Source organism: Tachypleus tridentatus, chromosome 1 (assembly GCF_004210375.1).
Source record: "Tachypleus tridentatus isolate NWPU-2018 chromosome 1, ASM421037v1, whole genome shotgun sequence".
NCBI lineage: Eukaryota > Metazoa > Arthropoda > Merostomata > Xiphosura > Limulidae > Tachypleus > Tachypleus tridentatus.
The window spans coordinates 16,555,562-16,579,349 of record NC_134825.1 but is presented as its reverse complement, the minus strand read 5'-3'; the positions used below and the strand labels follow the sequence as shown (position 1 = coordinate 16,579,349).

Sequence of the window (23,788 nt, the reverse complement as noted above, 5' to 3'; positions counted from 1 at the left end):
TTCAACAACAACAAAAATAAAAGGAAAGTAAGAACTGTTTGTGCCAATCGTCCTTAATTTTGAATTGGTAGACTACAGAGAATGTAGCTGGCCAACACCACTCACCACAAACGCTTGAACTACGATGATCGAAATATGGGATTTTACCGTCACTCTTATCAGGCACTCACAACCCGAAAGTCTAAAGAGTATATTCACAGTAATGGAATTCGATCTATGGACCTTTTATAACTACTAAGCCACACTGGATAACTGATTGGAGAAACATAACAATATTCTGGATACACACCTAATTAAACAGTAAATCTACTGACACAAAATATAGATCAACTATTGAGTGAATCCCGAAAAACACGTACTTTATACTTATTGTACTTACACTTGAAGTATATGTTTGTACATATTTAACTTATATTAAAATTTGAATATACAATCTTAAAACTATTGTGATCGAATGTTAAGCCATTCTTTTGAAGAATTTTCAAATTTCACACTGTGACTTTAAGGAAATAGTTCATCAAAGTTCATATGTGAACTTTGATTCTGTGAAAGGTTAACTGTGAAAGGTTCTCAGTTAAACTATTTTCTGAACAGTGGCGTTTGAAGTTACGAAAATGGTAGAAGAAATTAATAAAAGAAGGGCATATCTACAGATTTACAATGTTGGAAACCTAGTTTCAATAACTGTAATGGGCAAAGTGCAAAGAGCCCATTGTGTAGCTTTGGCTTAAATTCAAACAAACAACGTTTTGGTTAAATTTATATATATATATTTGTTTCACTAGAATACCACAAAACCAATGACTTCCAACCATTCCAAAAGCATTGAACATGCCGATAAAAGCTCCAAAAAAAGAGGTAAAATATCTCTATATTTCTGTTGTCTATTGTTAAAACTACTAGGTTTCAGTCAGAATTTTTCTAAAATATTTATTTTCTCTGTTGACCGGAGGAAATCATCTCCTCTTCCTTCCCCTGTTCACTAATTTACACCGATTGAGGTACTTGAATACAAGCAACCAATGTATGGAATTAAAACTTCACCAAAACAACACAGAAATGTTTCACAATTTCTATCCACAAACGGAGAAAAGAAATTGGCAAAAAAACATTTCGTATCAATACATTAATTTCAACGCATAAACTTCCACTTTCTACAACTTAAATTCGTGTTTGGCAATATGCATTCAGAATGTTAATATGATAAAAGCGACTAATCAGTTAATCAAATAGAATTAGTCAATACACATCCTGAACTCTTTTTATCAAAGCAAAGACAGACCAGACCATATGAGCCCAATATTTCAAGCCAGATTTATGCAGGACCATCAAAGTGTCTTAGCCCTTAAAAACTAACACGTCTTATGTTCGGTACATCTTACCAGCTTCTTACCAAATCAAATATAATTAAAAAGGATCAAAATATAGAGAGCAAGACACATTTCTTATAGCCCAAAAATATGTTGAAAAGAAAAGAAAATCTTGCTCAGGGACTTGTCACGATCTAGCGGGCATGTTTCTTTAGAAGAGTTGGAACCAAACCAAAATCGTTTTGACTATATTTTAAGTCAGCATGAGCTATCATCACATTCTAATAGAACACAAAATAATCTGTTAACTGGGATAGACTATACACAGATAAAATAAGATAAAAATCGAATCTCACGTTACAACCAATCAATTCCTCAGACCAATTCCTCATCACCAATTTACAGCATCACTATCGGGTAAAGTTGGATGAAAGAAACGTAAAAATCATAAGACAACTAATTTGCATGACTCTTTTACCACATGTACATCTCAAATAACATTCGAATTTAAAACCACAATCATGTGCTTCTAATGATTACCCAAGGCTAAACACCATACTAGGGGGTGTGACACCATGCTGAGTTTTTACACTTCTAATATTTATAACATTGTCGTACCGCGAATAATAAGTTTATCTCAGATAAAACAAAAAAGTATGAGAAGTCTTGACATATTCTTAGAAATAAATATTTTTTTATTCATACTTGATGTTCTGTTAAACGATATTTTAGAACACTTTTGTCTGTACATTATAATTTCTCCGATGTCAACATTCAAATTTATAAATTTCAACTTTTTATTTGAATTGCATGTTTCCTTTAACATTAACAAAAATTTGCTTTATCTTATTCGTCGATTGAAATATAGGATAAAATATTTTGCTGATATTAAACAAATAAAATAAAATAATAATTAAACATGAGGCAGAAGTGCACATTCCTTTTGATACTTATGTAAAGAAGCGCATTAGGCCAATATAACGATAAATTAGCAAACAACGATTTATAGATACAGTGAAGTGATCTACAATGTGTTTCCACAGAATATTGGCCTGTCTTCTTTAAGTATGGTTTTTAACTCAGCAGTACGTGGTTTATATATAAGTACATAAACAAAAACACAATAAATGTTTTCAGCAGGGTTATAAATAAAAGTCAAGACTAGTCAAATCTATGGTAGGCGAATAAACGTAACCAAATATGGTTGATGTTGCTATGGCCATTAGTTATTACGGCTAAGTAAAATATCGCTTGGTTAACATTAACTTCACATGTGAACAGGAAGAAAACAATCAAATATCATTTCTTAACCTCCAAAATACAAGAACCGACACACAATTCAAAACAGAAATCCACCGAAAAATCACCCATACTGGACTATACGTTCCTTGGGACTCGGCACATGAAACAAAACAAAAAAACTCAACATACTAAGAAACCAAATAAACGCAGCCATAAAACTATGCTCACCAGATAAAATTAACGATGAATTAGACAAAATAAAACAATACTTCATCAACATCAATAAGTTTCCTCCACAAACCGTAGAAAACATTATACGCACACAGCTAGACAGAAAGCAAAATCAACCAACAAAAGTAAATATATCTCACGAATCAAAAAATCACGAAACCATATACTGCTGCATACCATATATTCCTGACATCAGCAAACAAATAACCAACATTTGGCAAAAACTAGTAACAAAATATGACATTCCAGTTAATACCAAATTTATTCAAAAACCCGGCACAAAACTGAGGTCTATACTATGTAAAAACTGCACTGAAAAACACCACACCAACATTAGTTATAAAATACAATGTGATAACTGCCACGACTTCTATATTGGAGAAACAAGTAGAAAAATGGAAACCAGGTTCAAAGAACATAAAAAGTCACCTTCACACGTTTTCGAACACTGCAAGTTAAATAAACACAACATAACCATAGAAAACACTCAAATACTAAATAAAGAAACAAGCATAAACAAACGCAAAATTAAAGAAGCCTTACTTATACAACTTAAACCCAAAATAAACCAATATAAAGGAACGCCTTTATACCTATATTAATAAAATAAACAAAATTATATATTCAAACATCTAACACCGCCCTCTACATTACGACACTCAGTTACACAACCCCTTCCAAACATGTGGTCAGCTTCCGGTCAGTTACCTCTTTCTTTGTGAACCTGACGATGACCGAAGAAGGTCGAAACATTGTTCGTTCTTCTATGTAAAATATTTTCTCAACTCAAACGAGCCGTTTTTGAATATAAATTTCTCAACAAGTGGGTTTCTCGACATCACTGATTATAAGGTCTTTATTTCACTGGAAGATTTAATGCCAGAGTGGTAAAATTATTAAAGAAGCTAATGAAATCATGAGATATTTCTGGTTTGAAATGGAATGTCGGTAGAAGCTAGGGTTAATATAGTATTTTGTAAGGTTCTGAACTTCAATAAAAGCCCCACCTATAACGTTTAGGCTATGCTTCCAGACAGTACCACTTTCTTTAAGTTGTTCAATTCAGTTTCTGTATCGTTTTTGCAGGTACAAAGTTATAATAAAATGCAGTAGTGAGTTAGTGAATGTAGGGTTCCCCCAAAACCAAAATGTGATTGTTCATTTCACATCCTGTATACATATATATAAATTTGTATATAAAACGTGTGTATAAAATGAAATAATTTGTAGAGATATTGGTTAGGAACTTCTTAGAAGGCAAGTTTATAAAGAAAACATCTTTATAATATTTCTTCTTCAGGCGTAATACTATCAGACAAGATCGAGCACATGGGAACAACTCAACATGATGTTACTGAAACAATAAGACCTTGTCTTTCTCAGGAGACCTCATCTCTTCAGAGAGCAATCAGTAACTCATGTAGTCGAAAAGCTAACGTCTTCTCTGACGTACAAGAACAGCCAGCTCCTCCAGAGATGATTATACCCAAAACGTATGTATTTTGAAGTAAATCCTAACTCTTAGCTTTACTGGTTGTCAGGATCCTCTAGTCACAGTTTATGGGACGCAGATTTGAACTTCGTCACACCAAACACCCTCATCCTTTTTGCCGTGGAGGGTGTAAATGTACTATGACGTATTCATTATTTGTAATTATTGCTTTTATTCCAGTGACCTGTGCAAAGGATCGACGTCGTCGAAAAAGTCACTCAAGAAGCGACTTCAGGTCTTTATAAGATCTGCCAAAAGTACCATCAAAGATATCTTCAGCAGGGAACATGTCTATAGACCTAACAAAGAGGAAAGACAGCAAAATCCGCACAGCTTCAGAAAATCACATTGTTTATTGAGAAGGCTGAGAATTCCCACGTGCTTCAGAAGAAAAAAAAAAGGAAGTACTGACAACCAGATTGACTCTGTGTGTCACCACTCATAAGTACGACGATTAATATAGAATACAGAATTTCTATTTTGCATATACTGAACGCAAACTATTGCATTACAAGAAACAAGTTGTGATACATAAATTGTTACTGTAAAAATTTTGTTCAGGCCATGGTGTGACTGGCCTTATTGCTTCTTAGGATCATCCTAGAAACATACATTTTTGACTATACATATATGCATATAATCGTTTCTTGTGGTATACAGTTTAGACGAATGTTAAACACAAAAGCTGTCAGTATAAGTCGCTTTGTGGAGAATGTTGCATGCCTTTTGTATATTTTTATTGTCAATCTGTACATTAACTTATTTCTTCACATGACGTATTAAACCACATTTCAATCACCCTACGTCTGAGGATTCTAACAAAAATTCCCGACCTCTTTCCGAATACACGTGTGGTCGGTTAGTTCTGTTTTTGTCGGATGGCCAGGCGGGTTAAGGCGTTCGAATTGTAATCTGAGGGTCACGGCTGTGAATCCTCGTCGCACCAAACATGCTCGTCCTTTCAGTCGTAGGGGCGTTATAATGTGATGGTAAATCTCACTATTCGTTGGTAAAACAGTAGCCCAAGAGTTGGCAGTGGGTGGTTATGATTAGCTGCCTTTCCTCTAGTTTTACACTGCTAAATTAGAGACAGCTAGTGCAGATAGCCCTTGAGTAGCTTTGTGCGAAATTAATTTAAAAACACAACAAACAATGATGTCATATAAGTGAGACTTAACATTGCAATTTGTATTGTCATGAAGTTAGTAAAACGTGCACATGCCATGAATCATGAGAATAATTATGCACTCTGTTAACATGCAACAAAACAGAGCATGGCACATGAACTTGAAAAACAGGAAATAAAAATATTTGTTGCTCTTCATTTTGTTTTTACTTATCCTTGAAACAAAACACATCAGAGGACCCTTCAGTAAGTATCAATTTTTTTAATATATTTCATCGGTGCAAATCTAACCAAAGGTGAAAAGATTATTTGTAATTTTCAGGTTAATTCATTATAGGGGAAAAAATCATTATCCCGGCAATTATCATAACATAATCCTGAAGAAAATAAAGTAAACGTTAATTTCAAAATAGAATCACAACAATTTTAACTGTTGATGGTACCATGTTAAAGGTTAAAACGATGTAGTTATTAAAGGTCAGTATTTACTTCATGTTGAAGTTGATGTTATTGTATTTTGAAATCAGTTATCTGGTCTAGCAAATTAGTTACTAAATATCAAGGCAAAGCTAGTTTAGATCCAAAATAATATTTTATCAGTCAGTAATTTTTTATTTTAGAGGAACGTACAAATCACCTGTATAATTAACTGGGTTTAAAATGATGGATGTTTAACATCATAACTGAAGCGATTTTATCTTAACGATTTTAAATTCCCCTTTATTAGTTCTACCTTTTCAGCTAAATAAAGAAATTTCCCAAAATAAAGTTTGTACAATAGCTGTGGTGGGCACAACACAGAAAGCCCCTTGTTAAGAATAAACACGCACAGATTTACACCGAACATTCGTAAGATAGGTTAATTTATGCTTTAGCATAAAGTAGATAGGAGTTAGTTACAGAATAACACCTACCAACAACTGTTGCACCCACGAGTGGCATAGCGGTATGTATAGGAGCTCACACCGCTACAAATTGGGTTTTGATATTCGTGGTGGGCAGAGCACAGATAACCCATTGTGTATCTGTGCTTTAATCCAAATAAACAATCCAACTCTGAAAACGTTATTTTCTGACCGAATAACTGATTTGACTTTCACTCTTGAAGCATACCCACAGCCTCAAAGGTTGAAGTATTATGGCAGTGAACTAAAATACACGTGGTCCACTTTCCTTTTCTGTTAACTCTAAGGTCAAGACCTGTTCACTTAACACTTTCAACAGGATAAAACATAAAATTATTCGATATGACCTTGTCTACTGTCTCTCTTCAGTAGTTAAAAGCCTGAAAAAAATATCTGTAATTTGAGAGATATGTCAGGGAATAAGGATGTGAAATTGAACATGGTTAATAATGACACATTTTCTCCAGGGCACGTTTTAATACTAACAGTTATAGAACAAAATTCATAAAAAGAAGTGGGATATTTACACCTACATAATTGTAATTTGTTGTTCCACATGTTTTTAATTTATTTGATTTTGCTTTAAGCCACAATGCGTTATTACTTGTTTTTCTGCCAAAAGATAGTTCAATAACATTCAGTATAATTGATAAATGATTAATTTATTAAAAACATTGAACTTTTAGTTTGAGAAATCCTTACCTGTAGAAAAAATGCAATCTAAATTTTCATGTATTTTGTTTTTCTATATAGATAATATTTTAAGCTATTTCTTATTTGTGTGCTAACCTCACTAACATAGTCGTGTGTTTGTGTTTTTCTTATAGCAAAGCCACATTGGACTATCTGCTGAGCCCACCGAGGGGAATGGAACACCTGATTTTCGCGTCACTAACATAGTCGAACAAATCAAGTTAGATATTAAAAGACGAATTTTAGTTGGGTAGGTAAAATGCAATTACAATGAAAATTCACTACAGATATTTCACTATTGATATATATATATATATATTGTTTTGTTGGTTTCAGGAATATTTGTAACCCTCATGAGAACTGTGAAACATTGATTTTGCTCTCTGGGTTTCTTGATGCAGGTAATGAAATTTTAGAGGTGGACAGATTCAGTGTAAATGAAAGAGACATCGGAGAAATAAACGACCTAATAATAAAAGAACAAAGTATTGTTGACAATATTACCTCAGTCCAAATGGAAATACAATTAAAAATTTACAAAAAGTTCATCTACCATCGTTGATTCGCCATCTGGGTCTTCCAACATCATTAAACATAATATCTGTGTATATATACTATGAGTTAAAGATTAATACTGAGAAACAACGGATGTAAAATAAACTTAAATTGTATTCTTTACTGTGTTATATGTACGTTACAAAATTTTATTGTTTAATAAACAGAATCATACCCGTAGAATTATACGAAGAATAGTTATAGATGAATCAATCGAGAAGAGATTTAAGTTCTGTATAAAGTTTTACTGAGACTAAACAGTTTTAGTCCCTACAACTAGAATAATTAAACAATGTAACTGTCTTTAGCAACAAACCTTACGTGGTTGACAGTACTTTAAAGATAAATCATAATTGAAAACAACATAAACAAACAAAAAACAACAAAATCTGAATAGAGTATAAGAAAAATATTTCTTATAATATGTAACTCTCGTCATTATCCTGAAAATGTAGGTTATATAGAACATTGCATACAGAAACTTTGTACTCAAATCATAACAAAAATTATAAACTCCAGTTTACAGTTGTCTATTAAAAATATTTTTGTATAACCTAACTTTCATTATATGCTTAGTTTTTCCATGCAACTTCTAACTTCATCTAATAGTTATGAAAAACAAAAGATAATAGACATAACTAGTTATTCCAGCTCTTGAGCAATATGGAGTCAGATGTGTGTAGGAATCAGATGGAGAGGTGGTGTCATAAAGAACATGACACGTCTAGTAAAATAACTTTTTGGAACAGCATGTAACCTATTTGTCCGTCTCAGCTGTTCCGTCCTCTAAACTAAATTAAAATTATTTTAAGAATTACAGCCAGCCATTGTCGTTCATATACTTATAAAGAATTTTTGTTAAATGCACATTGTCTACTCATAGAGCATCTGAAGGTAACTACCCTCTTGGAAAATTGAAACTGTATGAGCTGAATAGGACTCCTACTCTGTCAAAACTTGTGTACCATATTTCAATCAGATCTACCATATCTCTTCTTTTAGCAAGAGAAGGCAATTTCAGAAGATTTAATAACTCCTTGTATGACAATCCCTCCATCTCAGACACTGCACCAGAAACCTTCTGTGAAAACCCTTTCCAACAATTCAATATCTTTTTTAAGGTAAGAAGCCCAAGACTGAACTGAATATTCCAAATCTTACCAAACTTGTGACAAGTTCAATGAAATCATAACCTCTTTAGACTTGTATTCAGTATTTCTGTAGCTACAATTAAATTTTTATTTGCCCTATCACTTGCAACATCTCATTACTTAGAGGGCTTTGGAGACTGATCAATCATTAAACTTTTTCTTTAATGATATTGATATGGCTGTTCCCATTCAAACTACAATAAAATTATTAACACTCACATGTAATATTTTTCACTTTCCATAATTAAAACTCATCTCCCGTTTATTTTCTATTTTTATAGAATTTACAAATCTTTTCCCACAACTGATGTAAAACTAATTGGTCTACATTCACTGAGGCAATTTGTGTTACCTCTCTTGAAAAGAGAATATACCTTAGCTAACTTCCAGTCCTCTGGTTTTTGACAACTATTTAAGAACTGATAAAAAATAGTAGTAAATGTTCCACCTATCCAATCTTTAACCTTCCTCAAAACCATTAGGGGAATGTGATCTGACTTAAGTGTCTTGTCATTTCTTCAATCTTCTAATGTTTTTCTCAACCAGTTCAAAATTAATTCAGCAAGTTAGTTCAAACTTGTTTACATTTATAAACTGTTCAAAACGTGGAATACTGCTTAAATATTCATAAATAAAAATCAAAGAAAAACAAAATTTAGTAACCCAGCCATCTCATAATCATGATATACTAAGCTCTCTATAATACCCTTGAAGGAAATCTTTACTGTTACTTTTTAAATTTCCAGTTATTATTTTATCATGCATCCTTTATAATGTTCTAATTTCTTGTTTCATAATTTTTTATCTTCCATGATCTTGTGCGACTCTTGTCATACATGTTAATTTATGATGCTTTACTTTATCTATTAAACTTTCTGAGCCAACTTGCTCTTTTTTACCTCCAGTTACCCAATTCTTTCTCTGAGGAATATATTTAACATGAATATTGAGAAAATTATCTTTAAAAATTTTCCACATCTGAGCAGTTTTGCCACATAATGTATTTGACCAATTAACAACAGATGATTATTGTTCCATACTTTCAAAACATGTTTTTTTGAAATTTGTAACCAAAATATTTTTATCCTTTATCTCCACTTGCAGCAAAACATTGAACCTAATAAACCAATTATCATTTGCATCCAGATGTTTTCCAGCTCCAACCCTCTTCATCATTTCTATATTTGAAATTAATAATAAATCTAAAATAGCATTGTTTCTGATAGGTTCCTTGACTATTTGGTAAATAAAGTAATCATGAAAAGATTGCAAAACATTTGTCTTCATGGTTTGACTCCAGCAGTTCACAAAATATATGCCTAAAATTAGAATCATCCAAAATTATTACTTCATTAACAACTTAAATCTTAATAGCATTGTAGAGATTCTGACTAATTACATCAGCATCACTTGGTGGTCTCTAAGGAATTCCCACTAAATAGATTTTTCCTTTCTATCCACTGATACAGACTGTAATGGATTTAATCTCCATACTATTATCTTTAATATTTTCAATTTCAACAGGATGTATCCTACATTTTGAATGTACAGTCAGTCTTCTCCAACTTCTTTAATATTCCATCTGTATTAGATAGCCAGAAACTCTCTACTTTAAAACAACCTCTATATCAAAATCATCTAGGGTTACTCATGTTTCAATATTAAAACAACCTCTATATCAAAATCATCTAGCGTTACTCATGTTTCAATGTAAAAATCGTCTATTCCTGCCAGTTATCTTTTTCATTTCTTATATTTCTAGTATTACAATAGTAACAATTAAACTTATCCTTATAACTCCTTCTCTGCTTATTACATATCTAAAACATTTCTTTGTCTCTTATTCGTTTTCCATTTAGTTTTCCTCATCCTTAATATTGTTTAGGCTTAGTCTAAATCTTCTCTTACAGTTGAGTTAATAACCTTAGCAAGCAAGCCACCCCTACCCTATGTAAATCATCCATTACAATAAATCTCCCTGTATCGGCTGAACTGATCCCGTAAGTCAACTAGAATATTTGCTTGTCCTTAACCCTAGTGACATATTTATAGCTTCATCACTACAATTAATTTTTGCCAGTATCTGTGATAAAACTAACTTATGGCATTTTTCAGTAAATGATTCTATAACTAACTGCATCTCTGCAAGTTATCTTAATTACATTGTCTAATCTGTCACTCCATGTGTGTCACTGGGTAGCATAATCTTACTCTTTTCTCCTTTAACATACTGGTTATTGTACACATATAACTATATCCTCCTTTGGTTTTTCTTCCATTCAACAGTTCCTCATCCTCAGAGTGAACATATTATGTAGGCACATTGTAACTAACTTCATTACGTTTTATTCTGATACTGTTCGTTTTGCCTTCCTGAAAGTTACTGTTAGTTGGTTTATTCCTCAACACATGTAACAGCTGGAAACACTCAACTCTTACATTGGTCTTAACCACTGTATTTATAATTATGGACTGACAATAAATATTCAGTACCAAATACCAGTTGTCTATTGTTAACACTAATGTTATCGAGGACGTATTCACTTGACAACGTTTCACAAGAAAATCATGAACAACTATATCATTATATCTGTGGGATCCAAATTTATACAGGGGTTTATGTTTCGACGCGTCGACCACGATAATAAAAATAGTACATACAATATTGTCCGTACTCTGAGAACTACAGTACGTCTTGGTTCACCTTTCACAATTCTTCTTCACGAAGATTTCTATTTTTAGATTATATGGAGGTTATCCTTATGGGTTAAAATATTCTACTTTTTAATTTCATCGAAAGTAAACATAAACCCTGTAGTGACTACTGGCTTTATGACTCAGATCCAGGTTGACGATTATAACTGTTTTCCTGCATGGTCAGGTTGATAATAACTGGTGAATATATGCCCTCAAACTTTGTTATGTATATAAATGTTCTGAGAGTACGAAATATATTTATAATGGATTCATAGCTTTTAGATATCGGATACAATGTTTGTAGGCTTACAGACTTCTAAAATTGAATGAAATTCTGCATATCTTAGAACATTTATAGTATTGGGTAAAGCATTACCAAAACGTATTTCAATTTGCATATTTCACTAAGTTAAAGTAAAAATCTGAGGAAGATAGATGGGGTATGAGATAAAACGCAACGAGTGTATATCGTCCCGAGTATTCGTCATATCCGACATCAATTCCTTGATCTTAAAATTGTTTTCTGTTGCACTAAATATTTCATAAAGCTCTTGTCGCGTTGCATCTCCCTCCATAAAAGGCACCTGGTAGATCAAGGCATGAAAGTACTGTCTGATCCCTAAAGAAATACATTAAAACTGTATAATTAGACTTCATGTTCTTAAACATTATCTCCAGTACTGTTATGACCTCGTATCCTAAAGTTTTCGATAGTTTCTATTTATCAAATATACGATTTCAAATAAACCACATGGGTCCATTTAGAACTACATTCTTTGTGTCAATGTCATAATATTTAGTACAGCCATGTTAGTGGCACTCGCAAAACTCGTATAACATATTTTATTCCACGCAGAAGCATTCTACTCCATAATTCAGGATTTGTTTCTCTCCACAGTTATGGACAAGTGGTATATTTACTTCGCTGGGCTTTTGTACATAATCTAGCCATTGAATATTTACTTTGTTGTATTTTTTTTGGTGGTAAAGTATTACTGAATAGGTACGAGAGCAATCGACCGTAATGATATAAACCTCCATCTGAATCCAGTCACATATACAGGAACAACAGTCGTATACATGAACGAACTTACATTATTGGTTCTTCCCTGGATTGAAGACAGCACCACCTACATTTCATCGACAGTATCTAAAGATAAAAATAAAAAACGATAAATGCAAATTTCAACACAATTTTCAAGAGAACAACCAAAATTGATAAAAAATAAATATTGATGTGTTTTTTCCCTCTTATTTGTGAATCTACTTTGGAAAGTCAAAGATGTACTCTTCCACTTATTGCTGAAAGTGACAATCCAGGAATTTTTGTATTATGAATACTAACATGGTGTCACGATAATGAAAAACTGGCATCCACTATACGTTCTCTATACTTCTGACTTAAAGTTATTTTGAAAAGATAAGAAGAATTTTTTTTATTTATTTTAATAAATAAAAGTTTTTGGAAACAAATGATAAAGACGTAGGTATAAAATGTTAATTGTCAATTATTCTAATTCTCAGACTTTTGACAACCATAAGCACATTTTTCCATTAAGTCATTTATAATAATTTCGTGTTTCATTCCTAGACAAATAAGATCATACAGGATAAAATTTCAGTCTAATTTTTTTATATTATAAAGTATAAATTTATAATTGTGCGTTCTTTCTAAAACAAGAATTGACAGAATTATTCAATTGAATTACAACAGTAATTTACCTCATGAATTTTGGTTTCCTGATCTGTCTTGAAATTAGAAAATAAGTATTTATTTGACGAATATTTGAAATGGTTATTTAAGCCACCCGACTTACAACCCACACATATGATTTTTACATATTAATGAAATTCAGGATAACATTTTTCATTTCTGCCAGTAACAGGTCAAATGGTTAGGGCGCTGCACTCAGGGTCGGGGGTTCGAATGTCTGTCACACCAAACATGCTCGCACTTGCATCCGTGGGGACGTTATAATGTTACTAGCAATCCCACTATTCGTTGGTAAAAAGAGTAGCTCAATAGTTGTCGGTGGGTGGTGATACCTAGCTGCCTTCCCATTGTTAAGGACCGATAGCGCAAATAGACCTCGAGCAGCTTTGCGCAAAATTAAGAAAAACAAAAGTGCCAGTGACGAGAAAAGTATTTTTTTCGCTGGTAAAAATTATCACACAAAGATGTCGTTTTTTTATTACCATTCCTTGATTCATGTTTGAATTTTGGTGTCATTTTGTCTTGGCGTGAAGGACATTTATATATTACACAGCTGAAATTTTCTGAAGACACTACTTGTATTTGAGACTTTAATTGACCTTCAAATGTAGAAGTGCCTTGTATACCGAATGGTCTTACTGTCACATTATATGAAGTATGCAAGTCTTTAGCCATAAACGTGAATAGTGGTCCGCTGGTAATTTCTAATACTGTTATATTTTGGTTTATTTCTGAGCAGTACTGAGGCCAGTACTATAACAAGGTCATTGTTATTATTTGTAGCATTGTTGAACAGTACTAATGGTTGATGTGATTTCTACAGGTAATTACAGTGTAGTAACTCAAATTTTGAATAAATCATTTAATAGTATGTCTTTTTTACTTTGATTTAGTCTTTTGCTGCTAGTTAAAACCTTTTCAGATGAAAAAAGATCTTTATTCTGTAAGCCTGTACTGATTGGTTTATCCAAATTATCTGAACAAATGTATATCCTTACTCTACTCTCTACTTGTTTTGCTGTACTGTCTCTTATATTTTGAATATTTTTATACGACGTGTCGATAATGTTTATCGGTCTGTGGATTTTGTGATTAAAAATATATTGTATTGTAATATACGACATAATGTATTTTAACTTTCTCACATACCATTTTCATGATACAATTTCCGTTTTCCGTGTGGTGGTATTTAGCAGATACTTGTAAAAATCAGAAAAATATATCAATAAGTATAATAAAGGACGTGCCTGGTGGAATACATTTTGTCAAATAAGAATTAGACCTTTGTGATGTCTGTGAATGATTCATTCTACGTGGTGTTTCCTGGGAACATAGAGCTTTATTACTTCAAGTTATGTTTGAAAACATTATATTCGATACAATAATTAGTGCATAATGAAATTTTACACATATCACAGATTTAAGTAAAAGTGAATCGATCTTTCATTGTGAAAAATTATTCTTAGTTGACTGAAACTTATTTAAGGACTAACAGTATTTTGAAAACTACGTGTAATAAATGTATGCTAACTAATAAAATAAAAATGTATGATTTAATACAAATAAATAAAGATATTGTACTGTATTTGTTATATGCAGAAACTCTCTCAGAGTGTATCTAGTGTTTGGCCAGTGTTTCTCGTCTTATATGTATTAGTTTGATAAATATTTGTATTATGTTTATATATTAATTAGTTATGTATTACTTGTGTTTAATTTTTATTTTTAATGCAAACATTCAACTTGATGTAGTTTGACTTGCAGAAATGTCTGAGCAAGATGGCATTCGCGTGCGCAAGCTTTGTGAATGAATTTGCGGACGACCTTTGCCAAGTAATAACTACATAGAACGTTGGCAGGAACAAGTTAGCATACCTGCATCAAAAATAAGATTAAAATATTGAAAAAGAACATTAAAAATAAACTATAAGTGAAAATAAAAAGATCTGAAATTACGCTTATGAGAAAAGACAAAAATACAAAATATTATAAGAACATTTAAAATTTATGTACATGTTTTCATTTCTTAAATTTAATCATTTGAGTTCACTCTATGTTCATAAGATAGAATTAATGATATAATTGAAAAAACTGAAAATAAAATATAAACATTTTCTTTCAAAATAACTATATTTATTTAAGAGGTTTTACAGATTATATAAATAAATTGTGAAGACTACAAGATAATTAAATGAAAATCATTTTGCATATGAACTATTCAGAGTCAAAGAGCATATACGTACGTTAAATAACGAATGTTTATTATAAATAATAGAAAACAAATCTAAATTAACTGTCACATTTTTTCTAAAACTACGTAATCTTAGGATCGTTTAAGACAAAACTATTTTACCAGTTAGTTTCATTTTCATAAAGAAACACTATAATTCATTTCGTGAATATTTCTGTTTTTACTGAAAATAGTTATTTGATTGACATAATAAACTACATTGCTTCTCTCCAGCTCCATTTAAAACAGTAGTTCAGTTATTCAGTTGAGAAACCTACAACCGTTCATAGGGCATAAACTCGTTTGTTTGTTTGTAAACACTAGGCGTTGACAAACTATAAAGTTTTTATATTTCAATGATGGTATTGTACGAAACGTTTGACATTAACGTAAATATTCGTTATTTAACTTTGGATTCTTTAAGGCATAAGAACAGTTATACTATATGAACTCCAAGTAGTAATATTACTTTACAAAAATGTAACATCTATTTAGTTGCAAGTAATGAACATTTTACTGTAAGTACATTAATTTACGAGAGTGGGATATCAACGGGGATCTTGAGGGCTTATAAGTCTTTATTCCTTCGTCAGGTATTGAGAACACTGTCCATACAAGAAAATACAAGCACAATATATCACTTAATCCATCTTACAATGGGAGAAACTAATTTAACGAGGATTTGGATATCAACTCCTTTTAGTATAAGTAAGCTATTTTATACTCTGTTTACTCGAGTCCTTACAAATCCAAATTACACAATGCCGTGTATTCTAGCCACGTAAACGTCAAAAACACTTCTTGGACAAAATATTAGCAGATAGACTTAAACTAGTTTCGATATGTTCACGTGTCCTCTTCAATACTATGTAATTTTCCCACGTTTTATTATTAAGTAGAAATGTTGATTTTATCATCAAAGAAAATGTGATTAATGGATTCAGAATTATGAAACAAAATAAAAACTGGATTCTAAAGAAACTGCATTTGTTTTCAAATATTATTTTTCTGCGAAATTTTCAAACAAAATTTACAATAACCTGTAAATATTATGATGTTTTAAAAACCCAACAAACAAATGTTCCGCTAACTTTGAGCATATGAGATTTTCAAAACCTAAAATCTCTTCAACACCATTCTAGGTCTAATGCTCGTTTGTGCCTAGTGGCACATCGAAGAGTTTCAAACATAACAGATAATCCATGCACTTAAGAGCAGGCCCGGCATGGCCAAGCGTGTTACGTCGTTTGACTCGTAATCCGAGGGTCGCGGGTTTGAATCTACGTCGCACCAAACATGCTCGCCCTTTCAGCCTTGGGGGCGTTATAATGTAACAGTCAATCCCACTATTCGTTGGTAAAAGAGTAGCCAAAGAGTTGGCGATGGGTGGTGATGACTAACTGCTAAATTAGCAACGGCTGGCCCTCGAGTAGCTTTGTGTGAAATTCAAAACAAAGTGAGGGTAAGCTTGAGGTGAAAGGGTATATAAAATACTTCTGATATGGCTATTTATTTTAATTAAAGTTTTAATACTCATAACAGACGTCTTCAGAATACTTTAGTATTCCGTCATTTTCAAGGAAGATTATGTTTAAGAAAATATTGTCCATACATTTAATACCATTAAATTTGTACAGTTTACATGAACATATCCGGACTCTAATGTACAAACACATCTTACTGTTCATGATTATACGTGTAATAATCTTTATTATTTATGTTAAAAAGACGTCAGGTCAACAATGAGTGGTTCTACGACGTTTTGCTGTCCACAAAAGGATGCATCATTAATTATTTGATTTAAAAATTTTTTGCATGTATAAGAATTATATTATTGTTATACCATAAAAGCCAACATTACCGCCTCTAAAAAACTGAACACGAAAATTACACGTCATAAAATGTGTGTGCAAACATACTGATAATTTTCCCCAACAACTAATTTAATTACTATGTAATACAATTTTACTTTCCATCAAGTTTAGTGTGATAATAAATAAGTTCACCCTTGTGTTTTTAGCTGACCTTACCTAACTCGTTCAATGTTCTGGGAAATGATTTTCTTTGATTACAGTAAAATATACCGGTAGTCATTTAGTGTGGTAGATAACTGACCGGCAGTAAAAAAAATGTCGTGATACCGCAATGGGGTGGGTTCGCGGAAAGCTACTCGAGGGCTATCTTCGCTAGCCGTCCCTAATTTAGCAGTATTAGACTAGAAAGAAGGCAGCTAGTCAACAACACCCACCTCCAATTCATTGGATAATATATTATAAAATAATCGTAAGATTAATCGTCATTTTACAATGTTTTCACGACTGAAAAAGGAATATGTTTGACGCAGATTCAAACCTGCCACTCGCCGAATTCGAGTCGTGCACCGTAGCTACCAGGACAAGCCAGCCCGATCAGTAATAAAAGCTCAAGCGACTTTAACCTCTTTTTTTACTCATATAAATATTTTCACTTGACAAAGTTCACACACATTGAAAACAATCTTATAACAATCCAACATAAATAGCGCATTAAGTTTTGATCTCTTTGACGAACGTTGAGTTTGAGATTTTATTGGTTTAGCCTGTATGATTGTTAAGAACTTTCAAGCGCTTTTTTTACTAACATTTAATTGGTCATAGCGAATAACATTTTAAGTATTGTTTTCCCAGTCGAGTTTCCGTTTAGGTTTAAATTTCTTTGTCTTTCAGTTTGTTTGTTTGTTTTTTAATTTCGCACAAAGCTACTCGAGGGCTATCTGTGCTAGCCGTCCCTAATTTTGTAGTGTAAGACTAGAGGGAAGGCAGCTAGTCATCACCACCCACCGCCAACTCTTGGGCTACTCTTTTACCAACGAATAGTGGGATTTATCGTAACATTATAACGCCCGCACGGCTGAAAGGGCGAGCGTGTTTGGCGCGACGGGGATGCAAACCCGCGACCCTCGGATTACAAGTCGCACGCCTTAACGCGCTTGGCCATGCCGGGCCCTTTAGCTCAGCCCACCGAGGGGAATCAAACCTCTGATTTTAGCGTTGTTGTCTTTCAGTGAAACTTATTATGTGACCGAGAATCGTGTCCATGAACCAGACTTTGTTTAAGTTGAGAATGTTGTTTCGAGTATTTATATTTGGTCATCTCAGCGACAGGAAGTGTTTTAGAGCCTGGTTTATTCTTTAATAAAACAAACTTATTCGTAGTAAATACGTTTTAATAGATATAAATACAAACCATTAGAAAGGATAATTCTTAAATAGAATTCACTATTCTTCAGTTTGTATTAACCTGAAAATATTTATATTATTGTGTATATTAATATTATCATCATGAAGGTTATTACAAACGGCGTTTGATGTAATTATAACCCTAACCGTTTCTACGTTAAAATGTTTCCATAAAAAGATTGAGCCTTTTTTTTTTTAGACCCAAAATATTGTTAAAATATTTGTTTATTTTTAATATTATGAACTGTAGGTGGTGATAATTAAGTCAGTTAGAATTCAGAATAGGCTGGAAGGTAAACCTGTTATGTACGGGCGAAGTATTGTGTGCGTCTCCTTACTACGACCCGCTAGCCGTATCTGTCCAGCGACTTCGGTTTATCTGGCTCACTAAAAATTTATTAAATTAAGATAATTTTTTAATATTATAAAAACAAAAATTAGAACGTAATTGAGCAAAAGCCAATCTAGTTGCGATACGGCTCACCAACACTTCATTACAGTAATAAAATGATATAATGACATATTTATCATTTTTATTTCTAATGATATAAAAATAAAAATAAAGTTAATTAATCAAAAGCCATTCTAAGTGCTATACACTTTTCAATTTGTTGGGTAAAGTCATATTGCTTAGTATTGCATCATCTCACTTATAGATACTTGTGCTATGAATTGCGTGTTTCTTCTCCGTGTACCTCGGTGTGTGTCAGTAAATGTTGCTGTCCACAAGAAATCAACTGGGAGAATTTTTGCATCTCCATTAACGAAAGTAAAACAGACCCAGCTGAGTTCTGGAAAAAGTTTAAATCAATATGCAACATTTCTAAGCTGCAAGTTAACTCTATTAAATACGTGACACAACCGACTTAGTCAAAGCCAGTTTATTTGCACAATATCTCGACTGCTTTTCAGACATCAAACCTTCCACCTTTCGACCCTGACCACTACCGAGAAGTTAATAATTTCATATTTAATAATAACGAATTATTTCAATCCAAATCTGCACACTTAACGCCGCAGTTCACATTCACGATGATATAACTCGACCTATATCGTGTGCTGAAGTCAAATCACAGATCACAAAACTCGGGAACACTGCTTCGGGTGAAGACAAAATAAAAAATATTATTCTAAAGAACCTCTCGGACACATCTGTAGTTTACTTAACTACCTTATACAACTTACCTATCAACGGGGTACTTCCCTAACTACTGGAAATCAGCTTTTATAGTGGTAATCCCTAAACCTAGTGCTGACTTACAGAATCCCGCTAGTTATCGACCAATAAGTCTCCTGAATTTCACAGGTAAACTGTTTGAAAAAATATTCGCGAGCAGACATTGTTTTTCTTAGAAACTAACAATATCATTAATAACATTCAAAACGCAGCCCGACACCAGAGACAAACTAGCGACCACTTTGTTCGACTTGCCGAAACTGTATTTCAAGCTTTCAATCTAAACACATGACAGTAGCAGCGTTCTTAAATGTTAAAAAAGCATTTGATGATATCTGGAATAACTACAGTTTAAATTACACAGTCTATAAATCTCACACACGATCATTCGGTGGGTCTCAAGTTTTCTAAGTAACAGACAGGCTAAGGTCCGAGTGAATCAGGCACTTTCACACCCGTTTGTACTTAAGGCTGGCCTCCTGCAGGGGTCTGCCATTAGCCCACTACTCTATATTATTTATGTAATAACATTCCGATCTCCAAGCACACATATACGCGCTTCTCAATATGCAGACGACGTAACTATTTAGAACACTTCAAGCGGCCCCGTAGCCGCAGTGCAAGCATAGTATAATAGGTGGCGTGTCGCATTAAACTCCAATAAAACTCAGGCTCTTTCATTCTATCATCAGCGTAAGAGAAAGTGGAAAAACTAGACAGACTTACATTAAAATTACTCGATACTAACATTACATTCACGAAACTATTAAATTTTAGGGAGTAACCTTCATCAGGTCATTAATCTGGACCGATCATTTCAGTCTAATTCGTAAATCAGTCGAGCAACGTATCTAATTCTCACGACGGATCGGAGGCACCCATATCAGGTGCTTTGCTGAATCCATTTTCACCATTTACAAGGCATATATTCGACCACTCATCGAATATGGATATATATATGGTCACATGTAACATGTCAGAGAATATCATGAACAAATTAGAATCATTACAATACCGTGTGATCAGAATAGCTCATCGCTTACCAAAAAATACCCCTCTGACCTATTTGGAATCCTTACAGACTTTGCCCAAAATGAACACTAGGATCCGCAAACTAGCAGTCAAGTACCACAAATCGGCAAAAGAAAAAAAAACAAAAAAACTCGCGAAATAATTTGTTTGGAAAAACTTTCAAGAGGGCTCTCTTATTCATGGCTTAATTATATAACAACTGAGATAACAACCATTTTGTATTTAACGAAAAAATGTAAAATAATTTTGTTTTTACCATCTTTATTAAGAATTATGAATCAGATGTGTTTGTTTTATGTTTACTTCCACTTAATATAATATCCATAATTTCTGTGCTAACACTTTCGAGATTTAAACGTTTCTCACTATTCGAATTATTGTGTTCTTTTTTGAATTTCCGTTACGTTGCTAGGATACATAATATTGCACGTGCGGTGGTTGTTGAATTAGAGGTATTTATTAACCAGTGGTTCAGATTTTGCGATAATTTTAAAATAATCATTTTTTTTTTATTTCATTGATGTGTAAATCCTCTTATATACAATAAACTTTTTATTACTTTTTTTAGTCACGGAGACGCTCTGAGTAACCGCCAGAGTTTGCCCTCTTACGTATCATAATTTTATTTCGGATGACTTCGATTTCTCAACGACGACACCATTTCAGACATGTTTTGTCCCAAGGTTTATCTCTGATGCCGGAAAGTGTCATTGACGATGGTAACACTGTCCACCTTACAAATGTTTTTAAGTACTTAATTCAAAAATTAGACTGTTTTGTTTTAACATGATTTCTTTTTACGAATTAAAGTAAAACTAGTTCCATACAAAACGGCCGTGTCGTCAAACAACTCGAAACCAGGACTGGAAAGGTCAACTTCAGATGACTAACACTGATGTTTGAACCTGTTAGTTTGTTTGTTTGTTTGGAAATTTCGCACAAAGCTACTCGAGGGCTATCTGTGCTAGCCGTCCCTAATTTAGCAGTGTTAGACTAGAGGGAAGGCAGCTAGTCATCACCACCCACCGCCAACTCTTGGGCTACTCTTTACCAACGAATAGTGGGATTGACCGTCACATTATACACCCTCACGGCTGGGAGGGCGAGCATGTTTAGCGCGACGCGGGCGCGAACCCGCGACCCTCGGATTACGAGTCGCACGCCTTACGCGCTAGGCCATGCCAGGCCGAACCTGTTAGTCACCCTAGCGAGTTATAATTAAAATTATGCTACAGAATGTCTTTTAAAATTTGTGTTACTTTATTTTCACTCTTACTGCTGTAAACTAGTTGTAAAAATTGGATTTAACGTTATTTACGTTTTTAATTAAAAATAGGCTTTGTTTTGTTTTAACACGATTCCTTTTCACGAATTTTAACAATTTTACTTTTAAATTTTTACAGGTTGTTTAGCTGTTTGGCTCAAATAATAGGAAGTTCGATTTGAAATTAGTAATTAATATATATTAACTTTGTTATTTACCAACAAGATTGATACACACAATTTCCCTTTTTCTTTTCTTTACGTAAATATATTTCAATATACAAACACCAAAATTATGCAATTTACAATTACGGTTATTACTAACAGTTATTACAAATGATTTATGTACAAGTGTTACAAACTTACAGACAATACGGAGTCGTATATCCGGTTTGGAACTGAATATTTTATCGACGATTCAAGTCCACGCCAAAACAGTTTATTCTGAATTGACATTGTTGCCGTCTGTCTTAACTGGTTAATTCGTTTCTTTCGTCGAAGATATTTAATATCCCCGTAGAAATAATAACGTCTAAAGTTGAACGGTTGGTACGCTAGAAATCAGTTGACGTTCCTGGTCCAATTCTGTACTTTTCCGATTACCAGTTGTTCTCTGCTTATCAGTAAAAGTGTTAATACCAATACCAACCGTTCTGAGATACATTTTTATTTCAAATAGGTTTCTCGTCATCAAAAAAGACTTTATACCTTCTTAGACCTGCAGCACACTGACTGTATCTCACCACCAATATTCTGTTTTTTGTCTCTCGGCTTTTTATAAGAATCGCACGTGTTTCTAGAAATTTCGACTTTGTTCACGCGCGCCTTCTTCAAACAAATATTGTTGCTTTTCACTTTAGAGATTTCGCTACAAGTTTCAAGAATAGGCGGAACTTGAGCAATACGTAGTTAACAATATACGTCACATGCAAAAAAGTAAACTATGTAGAAACAGCGTAGGCACTAAAATAAATATACGACATCAATGGAGGGATGGGAGGTTAAGTTCCCTTCAATCACCAATAAAGTAACCTAAAATAATTTAGGTATTTGAATAATGTTAGTGCTCGTGCCTAAATCATCATTCCACATTATACATCAGGCTAAGTGTGAGGAACTTTTTCGTTTATGAATTTACTATTCCGTTACAGTTGTTTTGAATTAAGCACAAAGCTACACAATGGGCTATCTGTGTTCTGCCCACCACGGGTATCGAAACTCGGTTTTTAGCGTTGTAAGTTAGCAGGCATGCCACTGAGCCACTGGAAGGCGTTCCGTTACAGATACCAGAAGGTGATTGCCTGAAACTTTGTATCCACAGCAAAGCGTATTATATATATATTTGTACTTAACTTATTTTCGGTGGTTAATATGTTATCAATTATTGGAAACAATAAAGACAGTAAATTAATATTTCTCTCGTTTTCGCCTCACGGAAACTGGAGAGGAATTATTACACTTCTGTAACACGATACTAGTATTACACCTATTACATTTTTAAACATTCTTTTCTTCCTGATATTTGAATTTTCTTGCTTATTAATATAATTTACTAGCTTTTTCTTACTTTCTTGTCATCTTTTAATTTTTTATCTCGTTCTACTTTTTTTTTCTTGATTTCATTTCACTGTTTCTCCAATTCCAATAAGCCACCCAGTAATTTAGTTGCATGTTTTTGGATTTGTAACGCTTAAAATCAGGTTGGTAGGCTCAGCACAGATATCACATTCTGTAGCTTTCTGTTTAACTACA

The 23,788-nt window shown here is 33.1% G+C and overlaps 1 long non-coding RNA gene across 2 annotated transcripts; it reads right to left on the bottom strand.

The window, feature by feature from the left end:
• Positions 1-7,188: 7,188 nt before the first annotated feature.
• On the bottom strand, positions 7,189-22,765 carry LOC143243858 (uncharacterized). 2 transcript variants are annotated; one of them, XR_013024788.1, is made up of 3 exons: positions 22,403-22,765; positions 12,497-12,552; positions 7,189-7,465 (listed from the first exon to the last, which is right to left on the bottom strand). It is a non-coding gene; the product is annotated as an uncharacterized LOC143243858 (long non-coding RNA). The 2 variants fall into 2 exon arrangements; XR_013024792.1 differs by lacking the exon at positions 22,403-22,765 and adding an exon at positions 19,750-20,284.
• Between the last annotated feature and the right edge of the window lie 1,023 nt (positions 22,766-23,788).